Consider the following 15,109-nt stretch of genomic DNA (forward strand, 5'->3'; position numbering starts at 1 on the left):
AGAACAAATTAAAAAAAATATACTAGAAGAAAAAATAGCGGAATAATTGAGGCAGAAGAATTGATAAGTGACCAGGAGATAGAATGGTGGAAATCACTGCAACACAATAAAATAAAGAAAAAATAATAAAAAGATTTGAGGACTGTCTCAGAGATCTCTAGGACAATGTTAAATGCCCCAAAATTCAAATTATAAGGGTCTCAAGAGAAGAAGAGAAAGAGAATGAGGAAAAACATGAAGAGGTTGTAGTCAAACAATCCCTAACATGGGGAAAAGTCACCCCAAATCTAGGAAGAGCTGATAGTCTCATACAGGATAAACAGAAGGAGAAACATGTCAAGACATATATTAATCAAACTAATAAAAATTAATACAAACAATTAAAAATAGCAAAGAAAAGCAACAAGTAACATACAAGATAATCCTCATAAGGTTACTCGCTGAGTTTTCAGCAGAAACACTGAAGATTATAGAATGGAGTGCCATGATATGTTTAAAGTGATGAAAGGGAAAAACCTACACCAGTAATATTCTATCCATCAAGGTTTTCATTAAGATTCAATGGAGAAATCAAAAGCTTTACTAGAAGAAGCTAAAATAATTCAACATCATCAAACCAGCTTTGCAACAAATTCTAAAGGACTGTCTCTAGGCAAGAAACACAAAAGAATGGAACAACAAAAGAAGAAGAAGAAAAAAAGATCTATGAAAACAAATCACCCAAAGAAAATTGCAGCAGAAGCAAGCCTATGTATAATTACCTTAAATGTAAATGAATTACCATTCTAAAAGGCAGACTGGCTGAGTGGATACAAAAACACTGGCTGAATGGATGCAAAAACAAAACCCTATATGCTGTCTACCTGAGACCCACTTCAGACCTAGAGATGTGTACAGACTGAAAGTGAAGGGATGGAAAAAGATACTCTATAGAAATGAAAAACAAAGAAAGCGATACTTTTATCAGAAAAAAAATAGATTTTAAAATAAAGACTGTTAAAAGAAACAGGGAAGGATGTCATGTAATTATAAAGGGATCAGTTCTAGAAGATATAACAATTGTAAATACATGAGCACCCACATGAGAGCACCTCAAGACTTAAGGCAAATGTTAACAGCTATAGGTGGGGAAATCAGTAGTAACACACTAGTAGTGGGGGACTGTATCACCCCACATATATCAATGGATAGATCATCCAGACAGAAATATAATAAGGAAACACAAGCCTTAATCACACATTAGATCAGATAGATATGTTGATATTTATGACATTCCATCCCCAAGCAGTGGGATATGCTTTCTTCTCAAGTGCACACTGAACATTCTCCAGAATAGATCACATATCAGGTCACAATTCAAATTTTGGTATATTTAAGAAAATTGAACTCATAAAATTATCTTTTCCAACCATAACACTATAAGATTAGAAATGAATTATAGGGAAAAATATTAAAAAAACATAAATTCATGAAGACAAAACAATTTATTACTAAATAATCAATGGACAACTGAACAAATCATAAAGGAAAAAAAAATACCTAGAGAAAAAGAACAACAAAAACATACCAAACCAATGTGACTCAGCAAAAGCAAATCTAAGAGGGATGTTTCAGATGTTCAGTAGCTAAGTCATGTCTGACTGTTTGTGACCTCATGGACTGCAGCACACCTGGCTTCCCTGTCCTTCACTATCTCCAAGAGTTTGCTCAAATTCATGTCTATTGAGTCAGTGATGCCATCCAAACACCTCATCCTCTGTCATTCTCTTCTCCTCCTGCCCCCAGATTTTTTCAGCATCAGGATCTTTTCCAATGAGTCAGCTCTTTGCAATGAGTGACTGAAGTATTGGAGCTTCAGTTTCTGCATCAGTCCTTCTTATGAATATTCAGGGTTGATTTCTTTAGGACTGACTGATTTGATCTCCTTGCTCTCCAAGGGACTCTCAAGACTCTTATCCAGCACCACAATTCAAAAGCATTGATTCTTTATTTATAGCAACTGCTTATAGCAATACAACCTTATGTCAAGAAATGAGAAAAATCAGAAACAATCTCTCCTTACATGTAAAGCAACTAAAGAAGAAATAAAGAAAACTCTAAGTTAGTAGAAGGAAATAGATCATAAAGACCACAACTGAAATAAAGGAAATAGAGTTGAAGAAAATAATAAAGATTAATTAAGCTTAAACCTGGTTCTTTGAAAAGTTGAACAAAATAAATCTTTAAATGTCTTTCTTTTGATGACAGACTCATCAAAAAGAAAAAGTTGATGACAGAAACCAGTGAAATTAGAAATGAAAAGTGAAAAGTTATGACGTACCACAGAAGTGCAAAGGATCATAAGATTATCCAGAGGTAAATAATCCTCTTGCTAATGCGGGAGACACATGTTCAATCCCTGGGTCAGGAATATCCCTTGGAGATGGAAATGGCAACCCATTCCAGTATTCTTACCTGGAAAATCTCATGGACAGAGGAGTCTGGCAGGCTACAGTTCATGAGGTCATAAGAAAGTTAGATCCAACTTAGTGACTAAACAACAATAATAAGAAATCATACACCAGTAAAAGTGACAACCTACAATAAATGGACAAATTCTTAAAAGATGCAGTCTTTCTGAACCAGGAACAAATAGAAAATATAAACAGACTAATCATAGGTACTGAAATTGAAACTGTGATTAAAAATCTTCCAAGCAGCAAAAGTCCAGGACCATATGGCTACACAGACTAATTCCAAAAAACATTTAGAGAAAAGTTAGCATCTACACTTCTGAAACTCTTCCAAAAAAGTGTAGAGAAAAGCATATTCCCCAGTTTATTCTATGAGACCACCATCACCTTGTAAGAAAAAAAAAGTACAGACAAAGATGTCACAATAAATGAAAATTGCAGGTCAATATCACTGGTCAACATATATTAAAAAATTCTCAATAAAATACTAGCAAATGATATTCACCAATACATTAAAAGGATTATACACCATGATCAAGTATGATTTATTTTCTTTAATACATGTAAATCAATGTGGAACATAATATTAAAAAATTGAAGAATAAAAACCATATGATCATATGATGCAGAAAAAAGCTTTTGACAAGTTCAACATTCATTTATGATAAAAATACTTTCCAGAATGTGGGCAGAGAGAGAACTTCCTTCAATATAATAAAGGCCATACAGGCCAAACCCACAGATAACTTCATTTTCAATGGTAAAAACATGATAGTATTTCCTCTAAGACCAAAAACAAGAGAAGGATGTCCACTCTCACCACTATTATTCAACATAGTTTTGAGAGTCCTAGTCACAACAACCAGAGAAGAAAAAGAAATAAATGAATCCAAATTGAAAGATAAGAAATAAAATTGTCACCATTTGCAGATGACATGGTACTATACAAAAACAAACAAACAAAAACTTTAAAAAAGATACCAAAAAATCTATTAGCTCATCAATGAATTGGCAAAGTTTCAGGATACAAAAGTGATACACAGAAATCTCTTGCATTTCTATACACAACAATGAAAGATCGGAAAGAGAAATCAAGGCATCAATTTCATTTACCATTATAAATATGTAGGGATAAACCTTCCTAAGGAGGCAAAAGACCTGTACTCAGAAAACTGTAAGATATTAATGAAAGAAATCCAAGATGACACAGACGGAGAGACATACCATATTCTTGGATTGGAAGAATCAATATTGCGAAAATGGCTATGCTAGCCAAAGCAATCTATGGATTCAATGCAATCCCTATCAAAATACCAATGAAACTTTTCAAATAGCCAGAACAAAAAACAGAGTGAAGTAAGTCAGAAAGAATAACACCAATATAGTATTTTAATGCATATATGTGGAATTTAGAAAGATGGTAATGATGACCCTATATGTGAGACAGCAAAAGAGACACAGAGATAAAGAACAGACTTTTGGACTCTGTGCGAGAAGGCAAGGGTGGGATGATTTGAGAGAATAGCATTGAAACATGTATATTACCATATGTGAAATAGATTGCCAGTCCAGGTTTGATGCATGAGACTGGGCGCACTGGGCTGGTCCACTGGAATGACCCTGGGGATGGGATGGGGAGGGAGGTGGGAAGGGGGTTCAGGGTGGGGGATGCATGTACACCCATGGCTGACTCATGTCAAGATATGGCAAAAACCGCTGCAATACTGTAAAGTAATTAGCTTGAATTAAAATAAATAAATTAATTTAAAAGGTCACCTTGTATGGCGACACAAAAGAACATAAAGAATCAAAGCAATCTGGAGAAAAAATGCAGAGTTGAAGGAATCAGGCTCCCTGACTTCAGACTATACTACAAAGATATAGTAATTAAGACTGTATGATACCAGCAGAAAACAGAAATAGAGATTAATGGAATAGGATAAAAATCCCAGAGATAAACCTACACAACTATGGTTACCTAGTCCATGACACAGAATGCAAGAATATACAGTGGAGAAAAAGCTTTTTCTTTAATAAGTGGTGCTTATTAAATACTGAACAGCTCTGCTGGGAGCCAGTGTGAGGAATCCCGCCCGTGACAAGGTCATGAGGAAGGAAGCTGACATACGCAAGGCGTGCTCAGACTTCAGGGACCCCTCTGGAAATTCCTAAGCATGTACCCCAACAAAAATCTGCCGGCTTTTGTGCTCTGCTTTTCCACTCTTCTGATATTTTCTGGAAAAAGTCAATTCAGGGCTTTAGTCTTCTGCATTTAAGAGTGTTTCAATCCAAAAAACCCTCTGATGGCTTTCTAGCCTGCCTGCAGGACTCGTACAGCTGCGCGTGTGATTGTTTGAGGCCTCCTGACCGCAGGGGGCACAGGAAGCTTAAAACATCCTAGGAATGTAGGAGCTTCCGAGGAGTCAAAATCTTTAGAATAGGACTGATTAAAGGTTTCATTTGTAGAATCAATATTTGCTGCCAAATTTTCACATCCTTTAGTTGTAGATATAGTTGGTATATAGAAAAACAAGTAGTAGACCTTGTGTTAGCAACATTAGATCTTTGAGTTAAGTACCCTCTTTGTTGTGTCCCACTGCACCTTTGTTCTATAGAGATGTAACTTTAATGTTAATGCTTTAAGGAGATGTAGATTAAAGAAAAAACACTTCAGGAAACAAGATTAACATTCATTAAGGAAGAGAGCCAAAAAGTGTTAACAAGCCTCTTGGCCAGAAGATAATGTAAATCACCTGAGACCTTTTGTATACCAAATGATGTATAGAAAGAGCTTGAGCTGCGAACGCTACATAATCTTGTGTTGCCCATTGATCTCTGTGTTTTATCAAAAGTATAAAAGGCCTTCTGAACAATAAAGGATGGGGCCAGGGGCCGGGGGCCAGCTCCAGGGGCCAGGGGCCAGCTTCTTGGACCAGCTTCTCTAACTAGTCTCCCGGCCTGGTTTCTTGACACTCTGGCTCCCCCCGTGTCTCTCTCTCTTTCTTCTTCTCTCTCTTTCCCTCTCTCTGCTCTTTACTTTAATTTCGGGCTGAATTTCCACCTGGAGCGCGGAGGCTCTCCACGTCTACTTACTTGCCCCGGCTGTTAAGATCCGCGAGAAAGGGAGCTTAAGGCGAGGCACCCTTAGATATTCAAGCGTAGATGGTGCAAATTCCTTGTCTGGAATTTTATTGGCCTTCCGCGTAAACCAAGCTATTCAGCCCTCTTCCTCCACTTAATCTTCTTACTACACTATAATTTCTTAATCTAATCTTACTTTAATAAATAAACAAGTCTTTCCACGCCGACGCCGTCCACCCTTCGAATTCCCTGGATCCACCGGGGCTGGACCCCGGCACAGCTCCATGTAAAAAATGAAATTAGAACACTAACACCATATAAAAAATAAACTTTAAATGAATTAAAGACCTAAATATGAAGCTGGACACTGTAAAACTCTTAAAGGAAAACATAAGTACACCTCACTGCAATATAAATTGTAACAAGATCTTAATTGACTCACCTCCTAAAGTAATGAAAATAAAAATAAATAAATGAATAAATGGGATCTAATGAAACTTAAAAGCTTTAATGAGCAGAAGATCCTAATAGACAGAAGATCCTCGTTTCTCCAAAAAAGGCATATATCTGGTTAAAAAACACATGAAAAAATGCTCAGCATTGAGAATTATTAGAGAAATGGAAATCAAAACTACAATATGGTATAACCATTTACAATGGTCATCATAAAAAATCCATAAATAATAAAGACTGGAAAGGGTGTGGAGAAATGGGAACCATATGACCCTGTTGTTTGGAATGTAAACCAGTGCAGTCATTATGGAGAGTAGTATGGAGGTTTCCTTTAAAAACTTAAAGTGGAGCTAACATAACCCAGTAATCTAATTTTTAGCCTTATATCCAGAGAAAATCACCATTCTAAATGATACATGCACCCTAATGTTCATTGCAACACCATTTACAACAGCCAGGATATGGAAGCAACCTCAATTGTCATCAACAGAAGAATGGATAAAGAGGACATGTCACATATACACAATGGAATATTACTCAGATATAAAAAAGAATAAATAACGCCACTTGCAACAGCATGGATGAACTTAGATATCATCATACTGAATGAAATCAGTCAAACGAAGAAAGATATATATCATATGATATCATTTATACACAGAATCTGAAAAAAAATTTTACATACATAACTCTATTTCTATGCAGGGAGCAGCAGAGGATGAATTGGTAAGATAGCATCAGTGACTCAATGGACGTGAATCTGAGCCAACTCCAGGAGATAGTGAAGGCCAGGGAAGCCTGGCATGCTACAGTCCATGGGGTTGCAAAGAGTTAGACATGACTTAAAAACTGAATACAAACACATGGAGAAAATAAACTACAGTTACCAGAGGTGAAGGGGAAGGATAAATTTGAAGACTGGAAACTCTACTCAATATTCTGTAATAGGCTATATGGGAAAAGAATCTTTAGAAACTTGGATATATGGATATGTATAACAGATTCATTTTGCTGGATATCTGAAACTAACACATTGTAAATCAACTATAGTCTAATTAAAAAAATAAACAAGGTTTAAAAAATGAGTATCTTAGAAATGGCTTAGATCTCAGACTTTAATAACTTCAGCTAAAGGAAAAAGATATAAAGGTGTAGGGGAGGTCAGTAATAGGGAGTTTGACCAGAAAAAGGTAGTAAATGAGAGTAAGGTTTTTAATGTAGATTTAATTCAGTCTTTCTACTTTGATATAGGTCTAAATTTTTCTGCAGGGATTAATGTTTTCCCTTGTTGGTAGAAAGAGAAAGAGGAGCACTTCACAAATTTATGTCCATTTAGGCAAATAAGTAAGGGTATATGTATTTTCATATATATCTTCTCAGTTGCCTTCAGTTCAAAACAATCCTTATGACAAAGTGGTATACTTGGGGGTGGTATATTTTTCTACCTTTTAAAATATTCTTACTATTTAGTATCTTTGAATGCAACTGAATATTAATTGTTACTCCTAAATATTTGTATTTAAACTTTTCATTTTTGTGATCATTCTCTAAAATACTATAGATGATTAGAGGAATACAAAGCAGATGTTTTGATTGGTAAAATAAAGAAGAAAATAAAACAAAAACACGTGGATTAGATTTCAAAGACTTTTATATCATTCTTAAATTTTTTCCCTCTTTTTCCTTGGTAGAAGAAGCTTAATTTAAATAGAGAATAATCTTTAAAATAGATTAAACATCCCTAAGTGAAATTTTTATTATTATTTTAATGTATTTATTTTAATTGGAGGATAATTGCTTTACATTATTGTGGTGGTTTTTCCCATATGTTGACATGAATCAGGCAAAGGTGCATATGTGTCCTCCCCATCCTGAACCCCCTTACCTCTCTTCCCACCCCAATCCCTCTGGATTGTCCCAGAGCACAGGTTTTGGGTGCCCTGCTCGATGCACCAAACTTGCACTGGTCATCTATTTTATGTATAGTAATATACATGTCTCAATGCTGTTCTCTCAAATCATCTCACACTTACCTTCTCCTGCATAGTCCAAAAGTCTGTTCTTTACACCTGTGTCTCTTTTGCTGCCTTGTATATAGGATCATGGTTACCATCTTTCTAAATTCCATTTATATATGCATTAATATACTGCATTGGTGTTTCTCATTCTGACTTACTTAACTCTGTTTAATAAGCTCCAGTTTCATCCACCTCATTCAGTTCAGTTCAGTTGCTCAGTCGTGTCCAGCTCTTTGCAACCCCATGAATTGCAGCTCGCCAGGCCTCCCTGTCCATCACCAACTCCTGGAGTTTATCCAAACTCATTAGACTGACTCAAATGCGTTCTTTTTGATAGCTGATTAATATTCTATTGTACCACAACTCCCTTATCCATTCATCTGCCAATGGACATCTAGGTTGCTTCAGTGTCCTAGCTATTCTAGAGAGTGCTGCAATGAATATTGGGGTACTTGTGTCTCTTTAGGTTCTGGTTTCCTCAGTGTGTGTATCCAGCAGTGGGTTGCTGGGTCATATGGCAGTTCTATTTCCACTTTTTAAAGGAATCTCCACACTGTCCTCCATAGTGGCTGTACCAGTTTGCATTCCCACCAACAGTGTAAGAGGGTTCCCTATTCTCTACATCCTCTCCAGCATTTGTTGTTGGTAGACTTTTGAATGGTGGCTATTCTGACTGGCATGAGATGATACCTCATTGTGCTTGTGATTTGCATTTCTCTGATAATGAGTGATGTTGAGCATCTTTTCATGTGTTTGTTAGCCAGATGTATGTCTTCTTTGGAGAAATATATGCTTAGTTCTTTTGTCCACTTTATGATTGAATTGTTGACTTTTCTGGTATTAAGCTGCATGTGCTATTTATATATTTTGGAGATTAATTGTTTATCAGTTGTTTCATTTGCTATTATTTTCTCCCATTCTGAAGGCTTGCTTATAATTTCCTCCATTGTGCAAAATACTTTAAGTAGGTCATATTGTTTATGTATTTATTTTTATTTCCATTACTCTGGGATGTGGGTCACAGAGGACCTGCAGTGATTGATGTCAGAGAGTGTTCTTCCTGTTTTCCTCTAAGAGTTTTATAGTTTCTGGTCTTACATGTAGATCTTTAATACATTTTGAGCTTATTTTTGTGTATGGTATTAGAAAGTGTTCTGGTTTCATTCTTTTACATGTGGTTGACCAGTTTTCTTAGTACCACTTGTTAAAGAGATTGTCTTTTCTCCATTGTGTATTTTTGCCTCCTTTGTCAAACGTAAGGTGTCCCTAGGTTTGTGAGTTTATCTCTGGCTTTCTATTTTGTTCCATTGGTCTATATTTATGTTTTTGTGCCAGTACCATAGTGCCTTGATGACTGTAGCTTTGTAGTATATTCTGAAGCCAGAATTATATGTTTTATAATTCCTCCAGTTCTATACTTCTTTCTTAAGATTGCTTTGGCTATTCGAGGTTTGTTGTGTTTCCATACAAATTGTGAAATTATTTGTTCTAGTTATGTGAAAAATGCCATTGGTAACTTGATAGGGATTTTGTTGAATCTATAGATTGCTTTGGGTAGTAAACTCGTTTTCACCATATTGATTCTTCCAGTCCACAAACAAGGTATATTTCTCCATCTATTTGTGTCATCTTTGATTTTCTTTCATCAGTGCTTTACAGTTTTCTATGTATAGGTATTTTGTTTCTTTAGGTAAATTTATTCCTATATATTTTATTCGTTTCATCACAATGGTGAATATGCTTGTTTCCTTAATTTCTCTTTCTGTTTTCTCACAGTTAGTGTATAGGAATGCAAGGACTTTCTGTGTATTAATTTCATATGCTGCAACTTTACTGTATTCATTGATTAGCTCTATCAATTTTCTGGTGGTATCTTTCTTTAGGGTTTTCTATGAAGATCATGTCATCAGCAAACAGAATTTTACTTCTTCTTTTCCAATTTGAATTCCGTTTATTTCTCTGATTGCTGTGGCTAGGACTTCCAAAACTTTGTTGAATAGAAAATACTTAGTTCATTAATTTAATTAGTATTTAATTAATCATTCATATAATACGAGTTTTCTAGGCACAAAAACAGAAATGGATAAATGAAACAGAATAGAGAGCTCAGAATTAAACCTACACTTATATAGTCAATTAATTTATGACAAAGAAACATAAAAGGTGACTAACATCACTACATCATTAAGCATCAGGGAAATGCAAATCAAAAGCACAGTTAGATATCACCTTATATCTGTTAGCATGTCTATTATAAAAAAAAGTAAAATATAACAAATGTTAGCAAGAATGTGGGAAAAGGAACTTACGTGTGCAGTTGTGGCAATGTAACTTGGTGTAGCCACTATGGAAAATAGAATGGTTTCCTCAGAAATTTAAAAGTAGAATTAATATACTATCTAGTAGTGCATTTGGGGTTATTTATCCAAAGAAAACAAATACACTAATTTACTATATATATGTAAGTTACTTCAGTAGTATCAGGCTCTTTGCAACCCTATGGATTGCAGGTTTCTAGGATCCTCTGTGGGATTCTCCAGTCAAGAACATTGGAATGAGTTACTGTACCCTCTTCCTGTGGATCGTCTCAGCCCATAGATTGGACCTGCATCTCCTGTGGATCCTGCATTGCAGACAGGTTCTTAACTGCAGGGGAAGCCCATATATATACACCTACGTTGCATATCAGGCAGAGTCTTAAATATATATATATATACCCATATTCTAGCATTACTTACAATAGCCAAGTTATGGAAAAAAGCCAAGTATCCAATGATTGGTGACTGGATGAAAAATACTGTGGAATATGGATTATTATTCAGCCATAAAAATGAAGGAAATCCTGACATTTGCAATAATATAGATGGATTTTATGGGTGTAATTCCAAGAGAAATGTTAGACAGATAAAGAGTTATTGTATGATCTCTTTTATATATGAAATCTAAAATAACCCCAGGAACACAGATATAAAGAAAAGATAAGTATGTGGATGGAGAAATTGTTGATGGGGAGTATAAATTTATTAAACATTAAAGATAATGAAAATTTAAATAGTTATTTTAATTTCTGTCAAATATGTTTAAATAAAGTGGTGTTACTTTTTACAAATAATTAATCATTTAACTTTTTAATCTCTGAATATCAAGTGGTCAAATATAGAGCTGATATTAAAATATTTTGAATAATATCACCACAGATTTTAAATGGTCACCTATTAAAAATTTAATAGTTTTACAGTCTTTCAGAAATTCCATTCTATTGTCAATGGTTATAGACAAAATGAATGTTTTTGAAACTCTTCATTTGGGATAATCACGATGGTATGATCACTCACCTGGAGCCAGACATCCTGGAGTGTGAAGTCAAGTGGGCCTTAGGAAGCATCACTATGAACAAAGCTAGTGAAAGTGATGGAATTCCAGTTGAGCTATTTCAAATCCTAAAAGATGATGCTGTGAAAATGCTGCACTCAGTATGCCAGCAAATCTGGAAAATTCAGCAGTGGCCACAGGACTGGAAAAGTCAGTTTTCATTCCAGTTCCAAAGAAAGACAATGCCAAGAATGCTCAAACTACCACACAACTGCACTCATCTCAAATACTAGTAAAGTAATGCTCAAAATTCTCCAAGCCAGGCTTCAGCACTACGTGAACCATGAACTTCCCGATGTTCAAGCTGGTTTTCAAAAAGGCAGAGGAACCAGAGATCAAATTACCAATTTCCGCTGGATCATCAAAAAGCAAGAGTTCCAGAAAACATCTATTTCTGCTTTATTGACTATGCCAAAGCCTTTGACTGTGTGGATCACAAGAAACTGTGGAAAATTATCCTGACCTGCCTCTTGAGAAACCTATATGCGGATCAGGAAGCAACAGTTAGAGCTGGACATGGAACAACAGACTGGTTCCAAATAGGAAAAGGAGTACGTCAAGGCTGTATATTGTCACCCTGCTTATTTAACTTCTATGCAGAGCACATCATGAGAAATGCTGCGTTGGAGGAAGCACAAGCTGGAATTAAGATTTCCAGGAGAAATATCAATAACCTCAGACATGCAGATGACACCACCCTTATGGCAGAAAGTGAAGAAGAACTAAAGAGCCTCTTGATGAAAGTGAAAGAGGAGAGTGAAAATGTTGGCTTAAAGCTCAACATTCAGAAAACTAAGATCATGGCATCCAGTCCCATCACTTCATGGGAAATAGATGGGGAAACAGTGGAAACAGTGGCAGACTTTATTTTTCTTTGGCTCCCAAATCACTGCAGATGGTGATTGCAGCCGTGAAATTAAAAGACACTTACTCCTTGAAAGGAAAGTTATGACTAACCTAGATAGCATATTAAAAAGCAGAAACATTACTTTGCCAACAAAGATCTGTCTAGTCATGGCTATGGGTTTTTCAGTAGTCAAGTATGGATGTGAAAGTTGGACTTAAAGAAAGCTGAGCACAGAAGAATTGATGCTTTTGAACTGTGGTGTTGGAGAAGACTCTTGAGAGTCCCTTGGTCTGCAAGGAGATCCAACCAGTGCATCCTAAAGGAGATCAGTCCTGGGTGTTCATTGGTAAGACTGATGCTGAAGCTGAATACTTTGGCCACCTCATGTGAAGAGCTGACCCATTTGAAAAGACCCCGATGCTGGAAAACACTGAGGGCGGGAGGAGAAGGGGATGACAGAGGATGAGATGGTTGGATGGCATCACCGATTGAATGGACGTGAGTTTGGGTCAACTCCAGGAGTTGTTGAGGGACAGGGAGACGTCGTGTGCTGTGGTTCATGGGATCGCAAAGAGTCAGACCCGACTGAGTGACTGAACTGAACTGAAGCCGAAAGTTCACTATTTTTGTTTGCTTTTGAGGATCCATTTGATTCCTCTACCCAATTACCTTGGACAGTGTTGGCTCAAGTACTTCTAGATAGTCCTTACTTGTTTGAACAGGCTTTAGCTAATGATCAGCTGCCTTTCAGGCACCAGGGCCTATAAAAATTGTCCAGTATGAAGATGGCATTCTCCTTTGCACTGACACAGAAGTACAATGTGACCAAGCTACTTGGGATCTACTTCATTATTTAGCCCAATGCAGCTACAAAATATCAAAATATAAAGCTCAGATATGTCAACGAGAATGTAAATATTTAGGACTCAAACTGTCACAGGGAGTTCAATCCCTGGGAAAAGAAAGAATACAATCCATTTATAACATCCTTTTCCTAATACTCTTAGAAAACCCCATAATTTCCTTGGCATAACTTGTTATTGCCAAATTTGTATTCCCAACTATGGAGAATTATCTTTACCTTTATATAAATTACTAAAAGAGACTCAACAATCAGGATGAAAAATGTTACAATGGGAACCTGGAGAAATAGATTCATTTAAGACTTTAAGGGGGGCAGTCCCAAGATGGCAGAGGAATAGGTCGGGGAGACCACTTTCTACCCCACAAATTCATCAAAGCTCATTTGAATGTTGAGCCACTTCCACAAAACCACTTCTGAATGATGGTGAAGGATACTAGGCACCCAGAAAGCCCATTCTTTTTGAAAGGAGATAGGACAAAATATAAAAGACAAAAAACAGAGACGAAAAACTTAGGGACCTAGACCTATTCTGGGGGGGGGGGAGTTGTGAAGGAGGAGAAGTTTCTACACAGTATGAAACCCTCCCACAGGTGAGTCTTTGGGGGAGTTTTGGAATCTCAGAGAGCAACATAATTTGCATCATCAGTTCTTAGGGTAAGGACTGGGCCTGAATGCCCTGGGACAATCTAAGGGAGCTACTGTGAGGTAGCAACCCAAATCGTGGGATCACCAGAGAGGTAAACAAAACACAAAACCACAAAACATTCCCATGAAGGCTCTAACACACAGCTTGGTGAGCTCACAGAACAAAGTATTGAGCGAATACCAAAGGAGAGCTAGCTGGCTATTTATAGGCCTCTCCTTGTCCCCCTGTACCCTGTTGGAGGCAGAGAGGCAGGTGAGCGACAGCCAGAGCCAAAAGGTAAGGGGCTGCTGCAATCTTGGCCCCAGAAACGGCATCTTCTGCCAAACTATAACCAGGCTCCCAGTTGCTAACCACATCTTCCCGGAATCCAGGTTGGTTGACATCTGCCAGGATGTTGCAACTTGGGATCAGCTCCCCAGAGGAAACCCATGGCACACCTGAAATGGTGCTCTCATGGTGCAACAGGAAAACCAGTTGGCTAGGACTAGGGAGGTGATTAAGACCTACTATTACCTTGCAAAATAAGACACTATTTTTAAAACCAATTTCATATATATATATATATATATATATATAAATTTTTGTGATTCATTTTGTTTTGTATTTTTTATATTGCATTTTTGAGAGTCTAACCTCTATTCTAGATTTTTAATCTTTGCATTTTGGTATTTGTTATCAACATTGTACCTTTAAGAATCTAATCTTCAGTATTCATCTTCACTTGCAGATTTGATTACCGCTCTTTCCCTTTTGACAGTCTCTTTTCTCCTGCAGGTCACCTCTATTTCCTTCCCCCCACCTCTTCTTTTCTATACCTAAATATGTGAATCTCTCTGGGTGTTCTGGACTGTGGAGAACACTTAGGGAAATGATTACTGGCTAGATTGCTCTCTCCCCTTTTGACTCCCCCTCTTCTCTTCCTGGTCACCTCTATTTCCTTCCTCCCTCTTCTCTTTTCTATGTAACTCTGTGAATCTCTTTGGGTGTCCTTTACTGTGAAGAATTGTTTCACCATTAACCTAGATGTTTTATCATATATGCTTATGGATGGAGAAGTCTTGAGGTTACGGTAAGAAAAAGACTGGAAGCCAGTAGCAGGGGGGTTAACTCCAGAATGAGAACATCAAAGGACTCCTGACTCCCAGGGACATTAATAGACAAGAACGCACCCCAAAATCTCCATACCTACACTGAAACCAAGCTCCACCCAAAAGCCAACAAGATCCAGACATACCACACTAATTCTGCAGCAAAGCAGGGACACAACAGTGAGCATAAAAGACAGGCTGCTCAAAGTCATGCCAAGCCCATAGACACCCCCATACTCAATACTGGACACTTCATTGCACTCCAGAGAGAAAAAATCTAGCTCCA

Source organism: Ovis aries, chromosome 10 (assembly GCF_016772045.2).
Source record: "Ovis aries strain OAR_USU_Benz2616 breed Rambouillet chromosome 10, ARS-UI_Ramb_v3.0, whole genome shotgun sequence".
In the NCBI taxonomy this organism is placed as follows: domain Eukaryota; kingdom Metazoa; phylum Chordata; class Mammalia; order Artiodactyla; family Bovidae; genus Ovis; species Ovis aries.